The sequence below is a fragment of the Leptidea sinapis genome, chromosome 46, assembly GCF_905404315.1.
Source record: "Leptidea sinapis chromosome 46, ilLepSina1.1, whole genome shotgun sequence".
NCBI classification, from domain to species: domain Eukaryota; kingdom Metazoa; phylum Arthropoda; class Insecta; order Lepidoptera; family Pieridae; genus Leptidea; species Leptidea sinapis.
The window spans coordinates 5,293,859-5,307,765 of record NC_066310.1 but is presented as its reverse complement, the minus strand read 5'-3'; the positions used below and the strand labels follow the sequence as shown (position 1 = coordinate 5,307,765).

General features: G+C 36.5%; 1 long non-coding RNA gene across 1 annotated transcript; it reads right to left on the bottom strand.

The window, feature by feature from the left end:
• Nucleotides 1-2,375: 2,375 nt before the first annotated feature.
• Nucleotides 2,376-6,176, bottom strand: LOC126978038 (uncharacterized). The gene is made up of 2 exons (XR_007732464.1): nt 6,097-6,176; nt 2,376-2,562 (listed from the first exon to the last, which is right to left on the bottom strand). It is a non-coding gene; the product is annotated as an uncharacterized LOC126978038 (long non-coding RNA).
• Between the last annotated feature and the right edge of the window lie 7,731 nt (nt 6,177-13,907).

Below are 13,907 nucleotides of genomic sequence, written 5' to 3'. Positions count from 1 at the left end.
CAAGAAAAATAATTATTTGTTGAATATTAATTTTCCTTTTATGACCAAACCGTCAGGTTTTAGACGGTTAACCGGATTAATTTTTATTGTATTATATTCAAGATAAACATTGATAATAATATCGATAAATATGAGTCAAGACGCAAGCACTAGCCTACATGTAAGATAATATAGTGATGCAAAAATTATTCATGAAAAACATGTAAATTATCAATAAATATACCTTTGTCTTCACAAAATATTAAAATAACCAAAAGGACAGAGAATTTTTTAATATCAATACATCAAAAGACAAATATTCCACGTAGTCTGAATTTACAACTTGTGAAACGTGCAATTTGCAAGTCGTAAAACGTGCAATTTGCTACTTGGAAAATGTGCGATTTTCAGGATTATTTTTATGATACACAAATAAACAATATTATTGTAAAATATTCAAAATAATAAGGATGTATTATCAGTCGTCACGCCAGCATTAATGAAGTCATCCGCAAGGCATTTGCCGCTCTTAATATACCAGCTGTTTTAGAGCCAAATGGTATTTCCGCCATGATGGCAAGCGTCCTGATGTAATGACGCTGGTGGCTTGGGCACGGGGAAGGGCGCTGGTGTGGGACGCGACTTGCGTCGACACTCTAGCTCCTTCTCATGTCCAAATTACGTCAGTTGGTGCTGGGGCTGCTGCTTCGACTGCCGAAGACGGTAAGCGTTGCAAATATGTTGGTCTCAGTAAATCATACATCTTTGTGCCCTTTGATGTCCAGACACTTGGCCCGTGGGGCTCAGAAGCGCGGAGAATGTTCAAAATACTATCTTCGCGCCTCAATAAGGCTACTGGAAACTCAAGCGCTGGCAGCTATCTCGGTCAACGGATCAGCCTAGCTATCCAACGCGGAAATGCTGCTAGTATTCTAGGTACGCTTCCACGTAATGATAGTTTTAATTTTATGTAGTCATAGTAATGTAAATATAGTTATAAGATTTGTTTTGTTTGAATAAATATATCTAAGGAAAATAATAAGGAGGTTATGCCAAGCAGGGCTATCTCTGACAATCAAAATCGGTTACAGTAGAATGTGTTTCCTTTTCTATCTTGCTGTATCTCCGTTAAGAGATTTCTTCTGTATCGTATCTATTCTTTGTTTGTCTATAGGTATTATTATATGTCTATGGATCAGATAAAGCTATGATTACCAATAATCTGTTTATCTTGGCAGTCAGGATTTTATATTGTAATGGCAATTTTTAATGAAAATAAGGTAAGAGACGAACAGGACGTTCAGCTGATGGTTATTGATACGCCTTACCAATTACAATGCAGCACTCAGGATTCTTGAAAACCCCAAAAATTCTGAGCGGCACTACAATTGCGCTCGTCACTTTGAGATATATGTTAGGTCTCATTTGCCCAGTAATTTCAATAGCTACGGCGCCCTTCAGGCCGAAACAGTAATATAAACTGCTTCACGGCAGAAATAGGCGCCTTTGTGGTACCTACCCATAATCTAGCCGGCTTCCTGTCCAAAGGAATCTCCCACTGGTGAAATTTTGATAAGATTCCAAAATATGTGTTTGTGTCTGGAAGGCAAACCTAAATTAGGTTCGAGAAACATTTTCTGGTGCGGTTGCATGTGGATCCTCGTCGTGCGCACCCCATTATCAGCTAGAACTATATGACCGCGTGCAACGCGGAGATACACAGATCGTCGGGAATCCCGTGTTCTGTGAACAGCTTGTGTGTCTTTTACTGCTTTTATCGCGGGGAATGCTCCGTATTTCTCGACGCCAAATTCCACCACCACACAACATTGACTACAGGGCACAAACATATATTTATTATCCCTCCATTTGAATGCCACAGTGCGATTTTCAAGGCACTTTCTGCCACGTATACCTAAAATATGGAATGATCTTCCTTGTGCGGTGTTTCCTGGACGATACTACGTGGGTACAAAAAAAGCGCGTACACATAGTGAAACCTCCAGCGTCGCAGAGAGTATGGGAAGTGGTGATCACATACGATCAGATACGTTGGTTCTCCCATTTCTTATATCAATTAGACGGTATTCGTTTATAGGTATATAATTGTATACACCAACCAACCCATTATGTAGGTACTAGCTACCCAAGATGTACGTACCTATTACCAGACATTTTGTCGTCGAATAATCTTCAACTGGCGACGAGTACCAGAAGCCAGGACTTATTGTAAGGACTCCTTTACCACGACGTAAAAGTCGGACTAGAGACATAATATAGTAAGTTACTAAATATATTAATCTAATTTTATATGATATTGCTCTAGTCTGCAGTAATAATATACAATAGAAGCTTTTTTTATTCTCCTGCGATCGTCAATGAAATAAGAAGAAATATTATCATTCTTTAGTATATTTGTTTCTTTACCATGGTAACACTAACTAATTAAAGCTAACAAAATAAAATACGAATGGTATATAAGCTGTGTTGTGGCTAATAGCTGTCAACTCTCGGGTTGACATACTGCTTGTCGCCGGTCAACTTCCCGCACCTAATCTGTTTTTCGCGCTCCTTCCGCATTGCCTGCCGAGTATCATGAAAATAATCAAATCAAATCAAAATCACTTTATTCATGTAAGTCACGGAAATGACACTTATGAATGTCAAAAAAATATTTTTCTTATTGAATCTACCGCTACTTCGTAAAGGGTTGAGCTAATGAGAAGAAATATTAAGAAACTCATTGCCACTCTTTTATATCAAGATTTACATTTCCATCGACTTACAAGTCAGGATCAAATAATAATCTAACGCATAAAAGCATATAAATTTATGGACAGATATTTGTAAGAGTATTTTGAAAATGTCTTAAAATATTTTTTGTTAATCATGCTATTCGAAATTCAAAATTATTCGATCTTACAAATAAACTTGGTATAATATAAATAAGTTATACCTGAGGTAAAAACCATGAATTTTACCACGTTTACATTTTACTTCCGATTCGTTTTTTTTTTTTTTTAAATAACTGGCTCCGTCGACTGAATGTCGACGATTCGGCCAACGTCAAGGTGGAGAGATTTTTTATTTTAATTTAGCTGATTGAAGTATATAAAGAGCTGATTTAAAAGAAAATGATCGGTTGATATAGCTGTGGTTTTTTTGTGAACTGAAGAATAGGCAACAAGAGTTAGTACGGTTAGTAATAAACACCCATAACACAACAATATTAACTACCTTGTTAGTATCTAATCTATTATGAATTATTCAGGGGTATAAAGTGTCCCGCGTTTGACATTGACATGCTTGACATTCGGAAAACTTGAATTAGGTATCGTATCGTATATCGTAGTCAACATTTTGCATAGGTCTATTGATATCTCGGTTTATCAAGTTTATTTGTAAGGCCGATTGAATATTATTTTATACTTTTCGTTTTTTCAACAAAATTTTCTATTAAAGTGTGTTTATTAGTCTTAAAAAAATGATAATTTCGTAACAACTAAACTAATAATCGACTTTTTTGTGTGCATCTTAACGCGCGCCTTGGTACTTGAGAAGAAAGACACTACCATACCGGATAAAATTAAATCCCATATACTGAATGAAGATCCTGGTAAGGATAATGGGACAGGCTATTTGTTCATTGCCATCAGTCCTTAATAAGTGTGCAAAATTAATATTAATTATATTAATATTGAGACGCCTAAAAATATATTGTAGCAAAAACATTTACTTACGCAACTATAATAATAAATAACTGCGTCTATTTCTGCCATGAAGCGTAAATGGGGTATACGATGTTAAATAATATAAGTAATTAATGTGTAAATATACTATAAGGTAATACATTGTATGCAACGTGGGCTTCCTATTAAATAAAAAAAAAATGTGTGAACATTAGGTACTGTGTTTCGGTCTGAAGGGCGCCGTAGCTAGTGAAATTACTGGGCAAATGAGACTTAACATCTTATGTCTCACGGTGACGAGCGCAAATGTAGTGCCAATCAGAATTTTTGGGTATTCCAAGAATCCTGAGCGGCACTACATTGTAATGGGTAAGGCGTATAAATTACAATCAGCTGAACGTCCTGCTCGTCTCGTCCCTTATTTTCATAAAAATAAAAAAAAAATAGGTATCTTAGGTTTTGATATAAATTAAAAAGAAAAATTCCACATCAAGGTTATAATTTAATAATCCTTGTTGCGTGTATGTTCCGCCTCACTCTATAATTAATCTAACATCAAAAATGAAGTAATCAAAACGGGCTCTTGGGTTGGATTTATTATTTTTAGGCAGGAGTTGAAAAGTAAATGACTACTGGTAGAAGTTGGGCAGGGCCGGATTTAGGAGAGGGCAACCGGGGCCTCCATAATATAGAGGCCCGCACAATAGACTTCAAAAATCAATTTCAAATTTCAACTAATGAACACTAGTAAATAACTTTTCCTTTGATTTTTTTTTTCGCGTTTTACATTTAGCTACAGTACTTTGTAGAAACAATTATATTTTAATCATCAATCATTAATTAGGTATACTAATTATTCTCTCAATTCACCAGGCATTCAGTAAAATATTAAAATCTCAAAGGCACTTCTTAATTACTCCCAGGAAATATCCCAATGGCTTATGTGCTGAGAGGGTTGATACACGCCCTCAGCCTCGGAGCACATGAGTAAATGAACACGTGTTAGGAGGTTGGGTCTACCATTTCGTGTATTGACTCTTTTTACGATTATATTTATATGTTTGTTAAATTATAAAAAAAAATTGGAGAATTCGAATGAAAAAGATTGGTCCATTTTATTTGGAGTATTATTGGGCCCGGGGGCCTCCAGTTCCATCCAGTCCTTTGTTGTCCAGAATCCTCTAGACCTCAAAATCCAGCATTGAGGTTGGGACTTCGATTATTGCACTACCATTCTCATTAAAAGGTAATGCATATGAGAAACAACAATGAAATATTCTAACCTAGATAAAAAGCGAAAATGGAGCATGGACTACGGAGTGGACTGAACGAAAACGATTGACAGTAAGGTAATACCTACACATGACGCAAATGGCATACGGGGGTCAATTAATGATAGTCAATGACGAGTGGTCGAGTTTCTAACATATCAAAGTTTTTGCGATTATTTCAACATAAACCCAGAAATTAAACTTATTATATTAAAAATTATAATTCGGTTCAAGCGGCAATAGCCAATAATCGAGAAAAAAAACTAATTATTAGGTAAGCAAATAAAAGCTATTTTGTCTATTTAATTTTTTGATTACAAAAACTTGTTTTTTTCGAGAATAGTGCGTTTCCTATTCATGGTAGTGGAAGGGAGAGACGGCATCCGCTCCACTGCTCCTGCCAATCGACACAAAATTTTTACCGGGCTCATGTTTGTGCATGACTTACCACAAATCTTGCAAACTGTTTTTTTTTGGTCTGGCATTCATAAAGCTCGTCTATAAAATCAGTGCATTTGCGCAAACCCTTATCCAAGCCATAGGCCTCGAAGCAATCCATCATTTGCATTTCCTGGCGCGCACATTTTCCCAACATCTGATGGTTCAGCATACATCCAGTTACGTCCGTAAATATTGAACGTAAAAATGGCGCTATTTCGCCCATTATTGAGATTGGAGTTAGTCCAGTATTTATATTTTCAGTTTTATACTAACTTTTTTATGCGTGTTATTATTTGACATAAAAAATAATCTAAGGTTACAGCACCTACGCTGTCAATTACTTTTTTTTCGGCGCATCAGTCAAAAAAGGTTAGGTGTTTTTCGTTTTTCTTTCGTGATTCATATTCCAGCCACATGTCTATATATACATATTCAACTGAAATCGTCTAAAATTCAGATCAGACTGACATAACCTGCACCAGGAAAAGCAGGACAGCATTGGAACACAAACTTTTAAATTAAAATATTTTTATTCAAAAGAAAATTTTGAAGTGATGGATGACTGAACGTATGACTGAATGGATCATTGAAAGTCAAAAACCGCCCATTCGAAATTTTATGACTCAGTCCAAAACATTAGACATAATATGCACTAAAAAGTATAAAATAATTGCGTATTTTTATACAATCTAATTAAGTAATGTTATTGTAATTACGAATATTAATTATGGAATCGGTGTCCTCCCAACGCGGCTCCGCTCTCGCCTCCTCACGTCGCGCGTGCTACTCAGCACATCTCACCTATAGCTATGAATATAGTCACAAACCTACCTTGTTTGACACAGACTCCAAATTAATTGATAGATTTCTCATAACCATAGAAATTCATTGATTACAACTTATATATAAATACATAGTGGCTTTATATTTTACTTATAAGTTGGTAAAAAAAAATAGATACTTACAGATTGAACAAGGAAATAAAAGAAAAAAAATAAGGGTAAATATTTTATCATTGAATATTCAAACTTGAACATTAACGTTATGCATTTTTGAATATTTTGGAATGGTAAGGGAATAATTTCGCACGAATTGCTTTATTTATCAGTATACAATTACTAGCATTTACATGGTTAAAAACAATATTCATTTATTGCGCTATCGGACACAAAATTGACAATAGGTATATCTATATTACATAAAAATTTAAAACTTCAGAACTATAAGAATTATTTTACATTAAAAAGTTAATTTTTTTGAAAAATCAACTTTCATCCATAATAAACTGTAAAAATAATTCACGGCTGAGATTCGATCCCTCGACCTCGCAACCACAATTATTCAACCACTGGTGCAATGACCGTAGATATGATAATTAAGTTCAAATAGCCGAACTATATTTAGTTAGTTAGGATTACCTCCTTGCTTTCCAAAATCATAGAGAGCATAATTAACCGCCAGCTCTCGGTATACCTTGAGTACAACGACCGGCAGTACGGCTTTCGCCATGGTCGGTCGACTGGCGATCTTCTGGTATACCTAACACATAAATGGGCGGCGGCTATTGAAAACAAGGGGAAGGCCTGGCAGTTAGCCTGGATATAGCGAAGGCATTTGATCGTGTATGGCACAAGGCGCTCCTCTCAAAACTTCCATCGTTTGGGCTTCCCGAGAGCTTATGCAAGTGGACCTCCAGCTTCGTCACTGGGCGCAGCATACAGGTCGTTGTCGACGGTTATTGCTCGATTCCAAAGCCCGTGAACGCTGGAGTGCCCCAAGGCTGTGTGTTATCTCCCACGCTGTTTCTTCTGCATATCAATGATGTGTTGGACACCTCCAACATACATTGCTATGTAGACGACAGCACTGGTGATGCCATATACACGGGCCATGCAGGTCTCTCTCGGGAAATCGTCGACCAGTGCCGGGAGAAACTTGTGTCTTCTATCGAGTCCTCTCTCGAGAAGGTCGCGGAATGGGGTAAATTGAACCTTGTCCAATTATACCCCCAGAAGACATTATTTTGCGCGTTTACCACAAAAAATCCCCATTTGCCGTATCACCGCTCTTCGACAACACTTCCCTTAAAGCCTCGCCTAGTATCGGAATACTAGGTCTCGAAATCTCGAGCGATTGCCAATTCCGTGGCCATCTGGAGGGCAAAGCCAAATAGGCTTGGAAGAAGCTGGGGGTCATTAATAGAGCACGGCAATACTTCAAGCCGGCCCACATTCTAGCACTCTACAAAGCGCAGGTCCGGCCACACATGGAGTATTGCTGTCATCTCTGGTCTAGCGCACCCCAGTATCTGCTCGATCCATTTGACCGCGTGCAACGCAGAGCAGCTCGAATTGTCGGGGACCCAGTGCTCTGTGAACGGCTGAATCACTTGGCGTTGCGTAGAAACGTCGCTCATTGTGTGTCTTCTACCGCATTTATCACGGGGAGTGTTCCGAAGAGCTGTTTAACCTTATTCCTGCCGCCGAATTCCACCTTCGCACGACACGCCACAAATTAGGATATCATCCCCACCATCTGGATGTGTGGCGGTCCTCCACAGTGCGGTTTTCAAGGAGCTTTCTTCCTCGTACTACTAAGCTGTGGAATGAGCTTACTTGTGCGGTTTTTCCGGGACGATACGACATGGGTACCTTCAAAAAAAAGCTCGTACACCTTTCTTAAAGGCCGGCAACGCTCTGGTGATTCCTCTGGTGTTGCAAGAGAATGGGCGGCGGTGATCACTTAACACCAGGTGACCCGTACGCTCGTTTGTCCTCCTATTCCATAAAAAAAAGAGTATAAATCTTTCGATCAGGCCAAGTGTCCTAAAGCGAGTTTAACATTTTATATCTAACCCAAGAAAAGATCGATCACGCTAAGATCATTAATTGATTTACATTCAAATATTTTTATTAAAAATAGGATGTGACATCACTTATTGAAAGTCAAAAACTACCACCCATTCCAAAACGAATGCATCAGACCTGAGAAGAATGGGCACAACAAACTCAGCGGGCCCTAATTTTATTTCATAAGAAAATACAATTAAACTTAATTTAACAAACATTTTTTAACAATTCTTATGAATAACGTTATACTTTTGTTTTAAACATTTTCTGGGATCTTGTAAAAGCCTTACTAACTCTACTTAGCCAAGTAGTAGGCATTATAAGTTTATGTCTGTTCCTGGTGTTAACATTATGGTTATGACAGTTTCTAGCAAATTCACTTATGTGCCTATGAACATACATTACATTATCAAGAATATATTGAGAAGCAATAGTCAAGATGTTAATTTCTTTGAATTTTGCTCTCAATGATTCTTTAGGACCTAGGTTTTAAATAGCGCGAATAGCCCTCTTCTGCAGCACAAATATTGTATTAATATATAACGCTTTCTAAAATATTGTTTTCGGTACTATAACCGAACTCGACATTTTTCTGCTAAAGGTGTTGCATTTCAAGTGATTTAATTTTAAGGTTATTTTGATAGCACCAAACAGAATGTCTGTCCAAGGCCCTTTGTATATTCATTGAATTGAATCATTAAACGTACTATACATCTTAAGGTAGTCAACATATAGATGGAACTGACAATAATATTCCAAATAACCTATGGCCCAAGATTGGATCCTTGTGGTACTCCTGACGTCGCAGCAAATGTGTGGGACTGATATCCTCCTATAACCACAATAATTTTACGATTCGTCAAGTACGACTCAAACCAGTTAACGACAATCCTGCAGGTACCGTATCTCCGGAGTTTCTCTAACAAAATATAGTGATCAACCACATCAAATTCCTTTGTTAAGTCAGGAACTGAATCTACTTGAGCTGCATTATCCAGAGCCATTGTTAATTCATCCACAAATTAGACATAGTTGATCTTTTTTTAATGAACCCGTGCTGATTTTCTAACATCGCGGATTTCATGTAGGTACCATGCTAGGTCCGGGACATATTAACGATTCAAAAACTTTGGAAAATATTGATAAAATGTAATATGTGTATGACTGTATATCTGTCACAATCATATAAAAACCAACCAAAAAATACTAGTATGTAATCCTATAGGATTAGGAGTATACTTCCTACTATCCTTTGAAAAAAAAAAAGAGCTCACCAAAGTAAATGGATTTAAATAATAATATTATCCAATCATCATTTCCGGATTGCAGTAAACTCAGAAAATGGCTGTAAGACAACAAAAAATGTTTTGTCCCAGATTCAAACAAAATAATGAACTATAAATATTCTATTGATAATAATTACATAAAATAACAAACAGATTTTTAGAAGCTGTCGACTCTAGGAGATACATATTCATTATCACCTTTCAGTTTACCTTCAGCAATTTGTCTTTCTCTTTCCTTACGCATTGCCTGAAAAATAATAAAAAAGACACTTTATTAAATAGGTACCATAAATTACCATTATTGTAAAAGCATACTGACAAAAACTAACAATAAAAAATTTACACTTGACTGACGTATTTTACTGAATTACATTCAATACAGAATATGGTGCATCAGGGTCCAGCCGCCCCAACTAATCTCTCTCCGAGGTGCCTGAAGTGCGCCACAAAGCCCCAGCGGCCATCCAGCAAAAGGCCCAGGTAATGCAGGGAGCATGCTCTCATGCAGGGAGCCACCGATACATGCACTCCGTTCACCTCGATTGAAGCGCCAGGAGGTCGGCCCCTCCTTGGGCCGTGGAACAGAATGGCGTCCGTTTTACTTAACGCCACCCTAAGCCCCAGCAGCCCGATCCGCTCAACAACGAGGGAGGTCCCGACCGAGGCCAGTAAGGCTGCCTCCCCAAAGGACCCCCCTTGGGCCACCACCAGGGTATCGTCTACATAGCAGAAGATGCGCATCTTGGGTAGAAGCGCACCTCGCAACACCCAGTCGTAGCCCATGTTCCAGAGGAGCGGACCCAGCACCGACCCCTGCGGGACTCCGCACTCTACAGGACGCCGCCTCATCCTCCCGTCTCCCGTCACTCAGATACCGAGTAACTACCAGGTGGTGGAATGGATAAGCGGTATAATGCCAACCACCGTCTCGGAGTGTTTCTTTGCGAGCCTATATATTTGCTTAATATATTAACGGATTAAAATTGACGTTGTTGAAACAAGACAGCTAAACAAACATTGATTTGAATTATTGATTAATTAAATAAACCTTAGTTTTTGTCATCCAGAGTTTTGTGCAGACGTACAAGCAGTCATGGCTAGAGCTCAGCAGACGTTTTGTTTTTAAGAAAACCTTCCAATTTGTGTCAATTGAGTCATGAGTGTAATAAACCGGCCAATATTTAGAATGTATAAAGAAAATAATGTTGAAGGATGGAGACAGAATGAAAACAAGCATATTTTACAAAATTTTATCTCAATAGATTTTATATTTGCGAAAACAGAATAGACAAAAAATATTAAAGAAACATAACATTTTATATACCTACAAACACGGACGATTAAAAAAAGGACGTCGTGCCACCTTACATAACAGTGAAGCACCAAAACAAGCCGGTAAACGAGTAAATACATAGCCCCACGCACACACTTTTACACTAATACAAGCCGATCGGCCGCCATTATGAGATTTGCCATCGTCTGTGACAGATCAGTTTGCGTCGCAATAAAATATTTTAAAAATGCAGTCGTGCGTTGCGAAAAAGTGTTTAAACAATACTATAATGTATTTGTGGCCATATATGATTATTTAAGGGAGAAAAAAAGTGTAACTGGTATCTCCCGTAACCGCACACTCACTAGCATAAAGGTGCTTCACTTGTATATATATACATACTATATTGCCATTATGAACTTAAAATTCGTTTGGGATTATAATGCTATCGAAGTCATCTGGATCAACTGGGTCACCATACAATTCCTGGATTCTTTTTTAGCAGTGGATTCTGATGCTTTTTTATATTTGTACATTGACGCTTTATTAAAACGACTATATTCACCTTGTGAAGGCTCGCATGATGTGCAATTAGCATTCTTATGTTTATCTCTTTGTTTAGCAAAGAGCACTCAATTTATAGAGGAAATCACTCTTTTATTACGCGCTTTAGTCTTGATTAAATTGATGTGATTGAATATGCAATCGCTGTCGATTCGAATGAGGGAGAGAAATGACATTTAGTACAAATTTGGACAAGTTTTTGAAAGTTATTCACTGGTCACCTTCTTTGCAATCCATTGATTTTGACCAGAAAATTTCGACTGGATTTATTACGTCGATGTCTGTTGGGAGCTCAAAAGACGCTCGATATCAAATAATCGACGATCGATACGAGGCAAAGCCGCATCAATGGCAGTAAACTTGACATACTATCGTCTCCCATCTTTCGAAACATCGCTTCCAGTGGATTCAGATTCGTCACAAGTTTCAAAATCAAATGGGAAAATTTTAAACGTTTCATGATTTCTTTACAGGTTTCCATGAGAAACTCGATATAGGTCGCGGCGAAATCTGATTTCAGCTTTTTATTGTTCCGAATCTCAACGTGATCCAACATTTTTCGAACTTCAAACGCCAAAATAGATATTTTCTGGGAGAAGAAATGCGCCTTGTTGGATAAATCTATTTCGTTTCGAACCGATTTGTTTATGCGTACAATTGGTCTGTAATCTTATTTTTTATAAAAAACTGTTTGTTTCTTACTGAATAAATAAATAAAAGATATATTTCATAAAAAAATTGTAAGGAAACATGTATTTTTTTTTTTGTTTTAATTTGTTAAAGCTTAAAATAAAATTAAGATATAATAATGTTTCTTATTTAACGACATTAGCTTAAAACAAGAATAAAATTAAGTTCGGTGAATGGTTTTGTGTAATTCTGAAACTTGGTAAAGTTAAATTTTACAAAATTACAAGAATTTATTCAGAAAACCTAATACAATATTAGATTTTGTCAAAATTACTATAGTTTTACTGTAAAAACGGAATAAATTCTGTTTTAAGTCTAGCTAAGAATGCTAAAACCCTGTGTAAGACACACAAGATATTTTCATGGTCAAAACCTGAAGGATTATACAGGGGAAAAAACTTCCTAACCCATTTAAAAAGATCCTCTAGCTTTTTTTTAATAAAACTTCAGACTTGAAAAGAAACTCTGGCTTTCCTTTTTTTTTAATATTACTTCATTACAATTATGTATGGTCTCAATTTGAAACTCATAACTGCTATAGTAACCCTTAACATTCAATAGTTTTTAAAATATCTTTGAATTTCGCATACCTACCTAAGTAGCATTTATTAAATAATGATAATAAATATTTATTTGTTGCAAAAAGAAAATACAATTTAGCTTAAAATTACCCTCAACCCCCAAACTAGGTCAGCCCGTGACATGGGGGGTCAGTCTCTCCCCAGTTGTGCAATGTAAAATGTCAAAGAAAACAAACATCAACATATTTTAAGGTGTTTAACAATGGTGTTATGCAACTAATGATGAAAACAATTACTATTTTATATATTACTAGCTGACCCAGCAAACGTTGTATTGCCGATATTAAAATCGCAATACAAAAGTAACTGTTGATCATAGATGGGTGAAAATTTAAAGTTGTATGTATTTTTTATTGATGACTCATAATCAAACAAATTTAAAAAAAAAAATAAAAAAAAAATTGGTGTGGACCACCCTGACCTGTTGTTGTCTGAATCTCAGACCTACCCAATATGCACTCATAATTTCATGAGAATTAATCAAGCCACTTCGAAGGAGTTTAACTACAAACACCGCTACATGAGAATTTTATATATTAGATTTTTGGTGTGAGTTATGCATTTGTGTGTGTACCTAATATAAGTAGACTTTAACGAATAAGATTCTCAGTAGCTTCATAATTTAGGTTCGTTAACATGTTCTTGAGTTTATAACTAAGTTTATATATATTAGAATGCATAATTTTAAGCTTCATTGTTTCTTCAATGTTTTTGTAAACATATCATCCCAAATAGTTAAAGTGTTCCTGTGCAATTGAACTTTTTGTTCCGGGAAAACACATTTGTTTTGTACATTTTCTGATATCCTTTTGTAAAAGCATATCTTCACCCAAATAAAATATTATGACTTCATATCTACTTAGATACCAAGTACCAATCCAAATAAATTTGGTTATAGATCATTACAATATACTAACCACAAAACGTTGAAACTGCTTTGTTTTTGTTTGGCATTCATGAAAATCGCCGAACAAGTGTAAGCATTTGCCTCGTCCTCTGTCCAGACCATAGGCTTCCAGACAGTCCATGTAGCGCATTTCTTCCTTTTGACAATTACCCAGCATTTGATGTGATATCATACCACCAGTTATATCGGTGAACGGAGATCGGAAGAACGGCGAGATGGACATTTTAATGCTATAAGAAATAAATTACACAGTTTAACAGGTTAGATTACGTAAATAATTGAATAGTAATTTCAATATTTTACGGATAAATTGACGAAATAATAATACGTCATTCATTATTCTACCTTGTTGGCCCTTTGCTAATGAAATTATGAGA